Genomic DNA, 12,939 nt, shown 5'->3' with positions numbered 1-12,939 from the left:
CACTTAGTTTAATGAAATATTCTACATAACTAATTTGTATTTTCTAATATTTAATTAAGTAAAAAAATATATATATTTAAGTTAAAAATTAATTATTTAATTAATTTTGGACCAACTTAAATTATAATATTTTTCTTAGAACTTAAGAATAGAATTAATAATTAAGTTGATTTTATTCAAGATACTTAATTATTTTTTTCTATTTCAAGAAATTTAATTAAATAGAAAATATATTTAAGTTGAAAATTAATTTTGGACCAACTTAAATTAGATTATTTTTCTTATATATTAAATTAGAATTAATAATTAAGTTGATTTTATTCAAGATACTTAATTATTTCTATTTTAATGAATTTAATTAAATAGAAAAATAGAATTAAGTTGGAAATTTTTTCAATTTCAAATCAACTTAAATTAAAATAATTTTCAAAAAATATTTTATTTAATTTTAATAATCATTTTCCCACCTAATTTTTAATTGTATTTATTTATTTTAAATGTAGATATTTCGAAATTTTTCAATTTTGAAAATTAGATTAAAGTTGAAAATTAATTTATTAATTAATTTTAGATCAACTTAAATCAAGTAATTTTCATTAATGATTTATTTAAAATAAATAGATTAAACTATATTATTTTAATAAGAAAATTTATAATTAGTTTATGAATTATCTAGATAGATATTTTCTAAGTAGACTTTTTGGTATTTTCTAGATATATTTAATTAAATAAGAAAATTAATATTTAAGTTGATTTGTTTAAGACACTTAAATATTTGATATTTTTCTTAAGAGATTTTATTAAATAGGAAAATTATATTAATGTTGAAAATTAATTTATTTAATTTTAGACCAACGTAAATTAGAATGATTTTTCGAGTTTTATTTTATTTTATTTTAATGAAGAATTTCGAAATGTATTTTTTTTAATAGATTAGATTTCAAATTCTGTCATATATATTTATAGAAAATTAATTTTAATTAATTTTAGACTAACTTAAATTAAGTAATTTTCATAATATTTATTGGAAAATTAATACTAAGGAAGAAAAATAAATTTTTTATTTTTCAGATCTTCCTAAAGTATAATTTTATAAATATTAAATTAAAATTTATATTTAGAGTTATCTAAATTAGTAATTTTGATAAATTAATATATATATATATTAAAATAAATAGATTAAAATAATTATCAAATGAAAATACAACTCTTTAAAATAATGAGCTTTAATTATAAGGATATTCGATCTTCATTGTTGGTCCTACATGGTTAAATGTTTCCAATATAACCTCGAGACGCTAGACTTTTTTTTCCTAATGGATGGTTATTCGTAGAAGCATTTAACACCGTAACGATCTCTTATGATAAGTATTTTGTAAATTTTCGTCTCTATGAGACTCTCCCCTACGGTGACTACTGAGAGATAAATTAAAGAAGTATGAAATAATGGTAGAAGCTCATAAAATAAGAATAACCTTGACTCTCACCTACCGGGACAACGTTGGATTCTTATTTTGATCGAATAAAAGGTTGCTAGAATGGTGTCCATTTTAGATGAGCTGACAACTCTATTAAATGAATGATTACTTTGACTCTCGCCTACCAAGACATTGTATCAGTGTGTTGGAAACCTTGGAAATTATTTAAGATGTGCTTGTTTTGTATTTTAACATGTCTTTGTTACTTGTATGATAATTTCTGAATTGTGTGTGAATTTATATTGAACTATGTTATATTCTGTCATTAATTGTAGTTGTAAATTTCGTGTAAAATAAGAATAATTTTTACTCTCGCCTACCGGGACATCGTTGGATTCTTATTTTAGTCAAAATTATCCTAATTTTTCCTCTTAGCTTATCATTTCGAATTTGCTTAAATAATATATATATCATTGGATAAATGGTTTATAAATCATTTGCTTATAATGTCATTCTGTTTTCTCTTAAGAAATTGAATGGCGCATAAGATTATATTCCCGACATTCTATCCCGAAATGATATAAATCCTGAATCTTAGAAATCTCTTACTTGTATTGTTTACTTTAGGCAAATTAGACTTAGAGTTAGATTAGTAGTGGTGGTCCAAGAGAGAATAATAACTCAAGAAATATTTGGTATAAATTTAAGTCTTTGACTTTAAATTTTAGATTCCAAATAGAAATTTTATTTCAGTTTCCTAGAATACATTGGACATTATTACAGTATGACTTTCACAAGTTTTTAGTATCCATTTTCTATCAATGGTTCAAAACTGTATGTTTATGTATGGAATATGAGGTTAGTATTCTGTGATCAGGGTCCACTTGGACTGTTCTAAGAACTCTTTGTTGTCACTAAACCTAACTCATCAAATGACCACGACCACATTTTAGTATCTATGGCATATGAAACTTGTTCATAGTGGTTTTAACAAGATCATTCTGTGCAGAGTGTCAATATGCCTGTATCCACTTGAAAGTAGGATCATCTATATTCGAATATGGATGTACATTCAGGGGTGGATATGAGTTATCATTAAATTCTTAAGATGATCACTCTAGATTTTACCTTATGCAAAGAAATTTGAAATGTTTAACAAATTTAATGAATTTCTAGCAATTTTGAACATTAAGGTAAGTGGTTAAAGATCTTGCGACTGATAGGGGTGGAGAAATATTTGGATATGCAATTCAAAGATCATTAAGTTGAATCTTGAATTGTATTAAAACTTACCTCCCCAGAAATTTGATTTGCATATTGATGATAGTATAAGGTCTATGATTAGTTACTAGCCGTTGCCTAAATCCTTCTAGGGATATACCCTAGTGATAGGAGAATTTCAGAATGATGGAATGGTTATGTTCTTAGTGTAAGCCATTACTAGATTCATGGATGACCTGATCATGACCTTAAGAAAAGCTAGAACTGTTAACTTAGGTTTGCATGTTTGATAGCTATTCTAAGTGATTATGGGGTGGACCATCCCATAGTCATTAGATAAGAAAGTGTTTGTTTCAACAAATACTACTTTTCTAAGAAAATGACTAAGTCTGAAAATAAAGTAGCAAAATAGAGGACATAATTTTTTCTTGATTCCAAAAGTGTTCTATCATCTTATTCGAAATAAGATGATCCCACCGCCTCTGTTGTCTTGACACAACCGAAGAGGTTAATACCATTTAGTGTTCTTAGACAAAAATTCACGGTACCATGTCGAAGTGGGAGGGTTTCAAGGAACTCACCCCTGTTATGACTTGGAAGACACTTGTGATGAAAATCCATTGTTAGTTTAAACAAGTAATGGATTGTCAAAATAAGAAACTAAGAAGTAAAGCCAAGAGAATACCTATGTTTAAAGCCATTCATATGGAGTTACCAAAAGTTTTCTATTATAAGGACATGAAAGGAAATTTTGTTAGTAAGTCCAGTCAATGGACTTAACAAAACTTCCTGTTCCTAGTATTATAGGTTTGAGCTTATCTAAACCTATGGCTTGTGGTATACTTGGTTAATTACTTACTCTAGTGCAAGCAACTTACTTTAGTAAGATGCTGGAGCATTTTTCTAATGGAAATCTATAGAAGCTTTTCGACTTCTAGATATAGATTTCATTTATCTTAGAAAAAGTCTCAACTATTCCAAAAAAGATAAAGCCATGAAGGAATTCCTTGAATCAACAGTGAGAGGTCTCAGATATGCTTTGTTATGCATTACACCAGACACCTGCTGTTTAGTGGGAGTAATGAGTTGGTATCAGATTAATCCAGGAAAGGAACATTGGAAGACAGTCAAGTAAATCTTAAGATCAAGAAGAGGAACTATATGTTAGTCGATAAGGGTGGTATTTAATACCCTTAGACTACACTAAATCAGATTTCTAGTCTTGCCTTAGTACTAGAAAGTCTATTGATAAGATGTTGATTACTTTGGGGGTGGAGTAGTGATTTTGGAGAAGTGTAAAAACCTATTTGAAGTCTCTAAGTCTACCAGAGAGACTGAATGTTAAAGTTGCAGGAAAGATACTTATTCAGTCTAAGGAAAGTTCTATACATTTTTGGCATTGTACCAACATTTATTAACAACTAGTGTTACTTCCTGACTAACGCAGAAGTAGTTGCCGAAAAGTAAAGAATCCAGTATCCCTAGAGGAGTAGACATATAGAGAGGAATTTCACAATATCAAGGATTTTGTGATTAAGGAAATGTAATGGTGGAGGAAAGGTTGTATTGAATACAACCTGTCACATCCTATTACGGAGAGTATACTACATACTACACTTGATCTGGATATCAAGGTGTTGACATTATTTGAAATGCATTTTTTTTTAATATTAGTGCAAGTGGGAGTTTGTTGGGTTTTGTGCCCTAAATAAAACCCATTTCAATATAATCAGATTTACTAATTAATAAAGATCAGAAATCGCTTTTATGTTGCATGGTTCACATGATATATTTCATTATTGTTTAATGTATAAATTCTATTAAGTCCAGAACATATGTATTTATTCATGATTATAGTGTCGCCAGTACAGTGGAATGTAGTCATGATTATATGTTCAAAAGTTTAATTCCCTGATTTGTCAGTTCACTGGATTTAGACTAGCATGATAATCAACGATAGGTATACTTACACCTTGGAAAGTATTATGTCCTTTCCAGGGCATTGGCAAAGTTTACATGTATTGGATGTATGGAGTATACATTGGAAGGGACCGATATTGATCTTAGATAAGATATCATAAACTTACCATTATATCTTTCCAAGTCAATATCAAAGGTTGATCTTTGGTCTATGGATCTTAATCCTGACATGCTTAGGTTCGATCTGAAGAGTGTTATTTGTGTTCTTTAATTTGTTTTTTAAGCCTACTTTTTGGTCTGGGTGATACGCACATTTTGGGAACATGATAGTACAATTGAGTGGGAGCGCTGATCATAGGTATGGAATCTATAGCTTCTATAGGTATTTCGAAGTGAAACGATGATCTCGTTTGAGCTTGGCTGAATAGAGATAAATGATTGAGGCCTCATTTAAGTAATTATATTAGTTTATGGAAGTATCATTTATAGGTAGCTAAGTGTTTTAAGGATAAAATACATTGAAGGGTAGAACTGTAAATTTATCCCTATTCAGTGTAGATCATCTATAGAGGATCCTTGACTATTAGGATTGTAACAATGGATAATCGTAACGTATCTATATCGTGGTAGATATAGAGCGTTCTATATAACTGAGAGTGTATTCAATTCCAAGTTCTATATGTTGCGTTTTGTGCCCTAAATAAAACCCAATTCAATATAATCAGATTTACTTATTAATAAACATCAGAAATAACATTTTATGTTGCATGGTTCACATGATTTATTTCATGAATATATATATATATATAATGTATAAATTCTATTTAAGTCCAGAACGTATGAATTTGTTAATGATTATAGTGTTGTCAGCATAGTGGAATATAATCTTGATTATATGTTCGAAAGTTTATTCCCTCATTTGTCAGTTCACTGGATTTAGACTGGCATGATAATCATCGATAGGTATTCTTACACCTTGGATAAGTGTTATGTCCTTTCCAGGGCATTGGAAAAGTTTACCAAGTTCGGATGTATGGAGTATACATCGGAAGGGACCGATATTGAACTTTGATTAGATATGTTAAAATTTACCGTAATATCTATTCAATTCAATATCACCTGTTGATCCTAGATCAAATGATCTTAATCCTGATATCATTAGGTTCGATCTCAAGAGTATTATACATGTTCTTTGATTTGGTAGTTAAGCCTACTTTTGAGTCAAGGTGATACGTACATTTTGGGAACATGATAGTATAATTGAGTGGGAGAGCTAACATAAATATGGAATCTATAACTTCTATACGAATTTAGAAGTGAAACGATGATATCCTTCGAGCTTGGCTAAATAGAGATAAATGGGTGAGATCTCATTTCACTTCGCTGAAATATCATTTATACGGAGCTAAGTGTTTTCAGGATAAAATACATTGAAGGTGTAACGGTAATTCAGTCCCTATTCAATGTAAATCATCTACTAGAGGGTCATTGATCAAATTAGGATTATGACAATGGATAATTAATATTGTATCTATACCATGGAACATATAGAGCGTTCTATATGACTGAGAGTGCCATTCCAAGTTCTAAGTGTGGATTCAATAAGGAATTAATAAGTTAGGGAATTTTCTTGGTAAATTTGGTTCAGCTTATTAGAAGCTCGGTTATATTGGCCCATGGTCCCCATACTAGTTGAGACCATACTGCTTGTAAGACTCAGTGAATTGATTTTGAGTAATCAATTATAATTCTAAAGTAAGACTATGTCTAGTTTATAAATTTTCACTAAGCAAGGGCAAAATTAAGAAGGAAAAGTTTCTAGGGTACATTTGTTAATTAAGAGACTTTAATTAGTTTAATTAATAAATATATTAAATGACATTATTAATTAATAATTAATTTTTAGTTATTAAATAATTGGAATTGACATTTAAATGGTTAAATTGAAAAATTGGCATTTTTGAGAAAATGAGATGCAAAAATGATAAAACAACAAATTGCAAAAGTGGGGCCATTAACCACTAATATGGCCGGCCACTCTTATAGGGTTTTATCATTTATTTTTTCATTATTTTAATGCCAAATAATTCTAACCCTACCCTAGTGGTTTGATATAAGTAGGTAGTGATGGCTTCAGAAAAAAAAGGACATCTTTTCTTCAGAAAACTGAGTGCCTTCTCTCCCTAACCTAGCCGCCACTTTAAGTCTTCTTCTTCACCATTAAAATTCGAAACTCTTGAGTGATAGAGTAGTGCCCACACACATCAAGTGGTATCTCAATCATAGTGTGGAAGATTGTGAAGAATCCAATCTACAAGAAGGAGAATCAGCATCGAGGAAGGAGAGAAAGAGATCCAGGTTCAGATCTTGGTGATGCTCTGCTACAGAAAGGAATCAATGGCTAGAGATCTAAATGGAAGGAATCATTATATTCCGCTACACTCAATGTAAGGTTTCCTAAACTTTATATGTGTTTCTTTCATTGTTTTAGAATTCATATGACGATGTTAATGAAACATACATGGTAGTAAATCTAGATCCTGGTAAAATATTTCTAACAACTGGCCATAGAGCCATGGTAATGATTTACTTTCATGAAATATGAATTAAAATGATCATATGTGTTGATTTGGATGGTTTCATGTTGATCTGTGTGTTATATGATGATTGATTGATGCTTGTGAAATTTTATGAAAAATAATTGAATATTCGTTTCTGGAATTATTTTTATTGGATAGTTTGGAAAAAATTAAGCAATTTACTTTTTTTACAGAACTCAATTTCGATTTTATTTTAATTAGTTATGACTTTTTGGAAATTGGAAAATATCAGGGGTGCATCACCCCTCACAGGCGCGCGGATGAGCCTCATTCCTCTGACGCATGGGCTTCGGACAGGCTTGTGTCCGAGTTTTCTCGGTCTGACATGAGCGCCTTGTCTGAAATCGACCTGGTGAGCGCGCAGAATGGCTGCTTGCAGCCTCCAGCGCCGAGACACCTCGGCCAGCCACCCTTTCGAGCGCGCGCGGATAGTGTGCAATGCATACTGTCCGTACTACTTGAAAATTTTTTCGTTTTCTTCGATTTTTCATGCTATTTCATGGAATTAACTTCTGATTTTTTGTGTAGTTTTATATTTAGATATTTATGATTCCTATTTGAATTCTAATTATCAGAATTTAATTAATTGGATTTTTTAAATTTAATTTATGATATTAGTGTAATTTGAACTTGAAATTAGGTAAATATATATTTTTTGTTTAATTATCTATCTTATTTTTTAAATTTTGGTTATTTTATCTTATTTTAAAATTTTAAGGTCAGATATTAAATTTTTTTTAATTATTCTATTTTTTAAATTATTTGACCTTATTTAAATTTGAAATAAGATTACTATAATCATGATATTTTGAATAGATATAAAATATTTTGCTAACTTTTTAAATTTTGTTATTTTTATTTAAATTAAATTATAAAATCAGAAAAAGATATTTAATTATCATTCTATTTTATTGAATACTTAATTTATAAAATAACATGAAAATTTAAAAGATGGTTAGCAAATTTTTGAAATGATATTTAGGTTAGTTGAAACCTAATTATTTAAAATTGTAGGTTTAATTTTAAATTTTTATTTATTTTATTTTAAAACTGAATTTTTTTTTATTTAAATACTATTTTCGAAATTTTTTTGATTAATTAATTTAAAATTAAATAAATCCTACATCCAACTATCCAATTTAACTTATCCCAGGAGTATGTGTTTTAGCTTGTCTGTAAGTGTTATAAAACCTATTATTGCTTGATCTAAATTGCTATGGTTAACTTGTTGACAGATCCAATGATCTGATTTTAACCTATGGTTCAATTGTCAATAGGTCAAGTAAATAATTTGTAACAGGTAAATTTTACATTCTTCTTGCATCTGTGTATGACCTAGTAACATGATAGGATCCATCCAAATCTGTGTGCCTGTGTGAGCCAATATGTTTACTTTATGTTTAGATGCATATAGGTTGTTGTTAAATAAAATGTCACACCATGATAGATTTTATTTAGGTCCATTTAGTTTATGGGTCTATTCAATTAATAACAGTTGTTCATTGAGGAAATTACACTTTATACCCTTTTTATATTGTCCTCTTTTATTTTTACCTTCTTTTTTAAAATCTATCATTTTTACCTTTTTTTTTAAACATTGTACCAATTTTGCCCCTGTCACTTCAAGATACTCTCCATGTGATTCTCTTATGTAAGGGTATTTTGGGTACAATACATATAAAAAGAGGTATGTTTCAAATAATATAAAATTAGAGGTAAATTTGATTAATTGATGAATAAAAGAGGCATTTTTCAACTTACCCCTTGTTCATTTTGGAAAATTTACATAGTATACTAACTTTTGTCATTTTTTTACAAAAATACTGTCTGGCGGTATTTTTTACTTTTTTACTGTGTTTTTTTATAAGTTTCATACTGCAGTATACTGTGTCAAGTTTTCACTGGTGTTCTACTGGTGTTTTACTGGTATTCTATTGTTGTTTTGAGTTGTTCTGCTTTGTGTTTTACTGGTGTTTTATGAAAACACAGTATTTTTGAAAAAAATTCCGTGTGACAGTATTTTTGTAAAAGTTAACCCAAATTCCAGAATTTTTGTAAGTTTCCCTTCATTTTAAGGTTAAATTCCTCTCTTTTGGGCCTTGTGTGAGAGTTGGGGGCCAATAGAAGTGGGTACGACATACTGAACCCAACTCCCCCTCACATGAACTACCCCAACTGTGAAGGCCCAATTGCTTGATTTGGATAACTGTACTAGGTTAATTAAATTAGTTTAACCTAATTAAATTGATTAGCAACATAATTAACCTTTAAAATATATGAAATTTATTTTTCATTTTAATATTTTAAAGTTAATTTTAAGAAAAACACTCTTAGTTTAATGAAATTATTTTCCAGATAAACTATATGTATTTTTCTTGTATTTAATTAAATATAGAATTATAACTAACTAGATTCTTTCTGAAGTTTATTTTAATTATTTCATTAAATATTCCCATTTAAGTTGTAAATTAGTTATTTCTAACTAATTTTATTTATCAACTTAAATTTGAATATCTTTTGAATTTCAAAATTAAGTTGAGGAATTCTAGGAATTGGTTATTGAAGATTCTTAAGATATTTTTTAAGTGGATATTTTTTTTAAATATACATCAACTTAAAATGGAATATTTTTCAAATTCGGTGGTTACAACTTAATTTTGATATTTAATTAAATTTTATTTGAAAAGTATTTAAGTTGGATTTTTTAGATTTTTTCTATAACAACTTGAATTAGATACTTTTTCAAATTTTAGAAAAACACTTAGTTATTGAAATGTATTCTAAATAGTTATTTCTAGTACTAATTTATTTTTTTAGGAAAATATTTTAGATTGTAAATTAATTGTTTAATAATTAATTTTTGGTACAACCTAAGCTAAGTATATTTTCCTAGTATTAAACTAGAATTAATAATTAAGTCTCCTCTATACTTAATTATTTATTTCTTGAATTTAATACATTTAATTAAATTGAAAATTTAAATATCTAAGTTAATTTTCATCATGATACTTAAATATTGATATTTTCATGATATTTAATTAAATAGAAAATTATTTTAAGTTAGAAATTTTCTTTAAAATTTCATAACAGCTTAAATTTGAAAAAAATTCAATTATATTTTTTTTATTAATCAATATTTCGAAATTGCATTTGATTAATGCAGAAATTTTGAATTTTATTTGAAAAATAGATTAAAGTTGAAAATTATTTATTTTTCAACCAACTTAAATCAATGATTTTTTCATTTAATGATTAATTAAAATAAATGAATAAAATTATATTATTATTAGAAAATGAATTAATTAGTCAATGAAAGTCTAGATAGTTATTATCTGTTTTATTTGAAGTATTTTTCTAGTGTATATAATTAAATAGAAAATTAATATTTAAGTTGATTTTCATCATGATACTTAAAAATTTGAATTTTTTCTTTAATATTTAATTAAATAGGAAAATTATATTTTTGTTGTAAATTAATTTTATTTATTCATTTTGGGCCAGCATAAAATTAAGATAATTTTTTTAAGATTTATTTTTATTTTATTTTAAAGAATTTTTTGAAAATAGTATTCTTATATACTTCAATTTTTTCGAAATGCAATATATATTTATAGAAAATTAAATTTGAGTTGTAAATTAATTTAAATTAATTTTGAAACAGCTTAAATTGAATAATTTTTTAAATATTTATTGGAAATTATTACTAAGATGGAAATAATTCATGTTATTTTCATATCCATCTAAGTGTAATTTATAAATATTAAATTAAAATTTATATTTAGAATTTTTCATTCTAAATTAGAAATTTTAATTAAATAAATATATATTTAAAATAAATTGATTAAAATAAATATTAGAAGAACATACACTTTAAATAATGAGCTTTATTATTATTAGGATATTCGATCTCCATTGTTGGTTTTACATAGCTATTGTTTTAGTGAGTAATCCTCCCTAATGGAGGAACGTTCATTAGCAAGTTAGCACCGTAGAATCTCGAAAGATAAGTATTTTTGTAAGTGTTTTATATTAATATTGATCACCCTAATGGTGGCGACTGTAAAAGACTTACAAAAGTATGAAACAATGGTGGCAGCTCATAAGATAGAATAGCCTTGACTCTCGCCTAAACTGGACAACGTTGGATTCTGATCTTGATCGAATAAAAGGTTGCTAGAATGTTTATCATTTTAGATGAGCTGACAACTCTATTCAATGGATGGTATCACTGACTCTCACCTAAACGGGACACTGATATCATTTTGTTGAAGACCTTGGAAATTATTTAAGATTGTATGTTTTAGTATTTTCGCTTGTCATTCCTACTTGCTATATGTTTAATAATTTCTTAATTGTGTGTGAATTTATATCGAGCCATGTTATTTTCTCTTATTAAATTGTAGTTTAATTTCGAACCTTCATTGTTGGTCTAACTTTGTTTGTTGTTCTAATGGGACAAATCCCTAATAGATTGTCATCCATTAGACAAACATAATAGTGTTAGATCTCGATAGATAAATATTGTAAATGCAACAGTTAGCTGTTCATCAATTGATGACACCTTAGACTAGAATTTACAATATCAAACAAGAAGATTATATAAATAAGAATAACTTTGACTCTCGCTAATCGGAGCATCGTTGGATTCTTATTTAAATTCAAAATTATCCTAATTCCTCTTAGCTTATTCTTTTTCGAATTAGCTTACATAACATATCATTGGATGAATGGTTTATGAATCATATAATGTCATTCTATATTTTCTCTTAAGAAATTAAATGACGCATTTGATTATATTCCTAAAATTCTGTCCCAAATTGATATAAATCCTCAATCTTAGAAATCTCCTACTTGTATGGGCAAATCAGACTTATAGTTAAATTAGTAGTGGTGGTCCAAGAAAGAATTACTCATTATATTTAGTATAAATTTAAGTCTTTGACTTTAAATTTTAGATTCCAAATAAAGATTTTATATTTCTATTTCTAGAATACAATACAGTTACACTTTCACAAGTGATTAATATCCATCTTCTATCAATGGATTCAAACTGTATGTTAGTATGGAATATGAGTTCAGTATTCTGTGACCAGGATCCACTTGCAGTATTCTAGGAATTCTTTAATGTAACTAAACCTAAGACATCAAAAGACACAATCATATTTTATAAATCTAAGGCATTTGTATCTTGTTCATAGTGGTTTTGACAAGATCAATCTCTGCAAAGAGTTAATATGCCTATATCCACTGAAAGTAAGTTAAACTCATTCGCAAATGGATGTATATTCAGGGGTGGATATGAGTTTTTTCTTTATATTCTTAAAAACGATCACTCTAGATTTTACCTTATGCAAAGAAATTTGAAATGTTTGAAAAATTTCATAAATTTCTAGCAATGGTGAAAAACTATTCAGGTAAGTGGTTAAAGATCTTGCGAACTGATAGGGGTGGAAAAGTAGTTAGTTGATACGCAGTTCAAAGATCATTAAGTTGATTTTTGTATTATATCCAAACTTACCTTCCCAGAAATTCGATTTGCATATTGATGATTAATTACTAGTAGTTGCCTAATTTCTTCTAGGGATTTACCCTAGTGATAGAAAAATTTCAGAATGATGGAATGGTTGTATACTTAGTGTAAACCATTACTAGATTCATGGATGACCTACTCAAAATCTTAAGAAAAGCTAGAACTGTTAACCAATGTTTGCATGTTTGTTAGCTATTCCAATTGATTAGGGGTGGACCATCCCATAGTCATTAGTTAAGAAAGTGTTTGT

This window comes from Cannabis sativa, chromosome 8 (assembly GCF_029168945.1).
Source record: "Cannabis sativa cultivar Pink pepper isolate KNU-18-1 chromosome 8, ASM2916894v1, whole genome shotgun sequence".
In the NCBI taxonomy this organism is placed as follows: Eukaryota; Viridiplantae; Streptophyta; class Magnoliopsida; order Rosales; family Cannabaceae; genus Cannabis; species Cannabis sativa.
Note: the sequence above shows the minus strand (reverse complement) of the source record.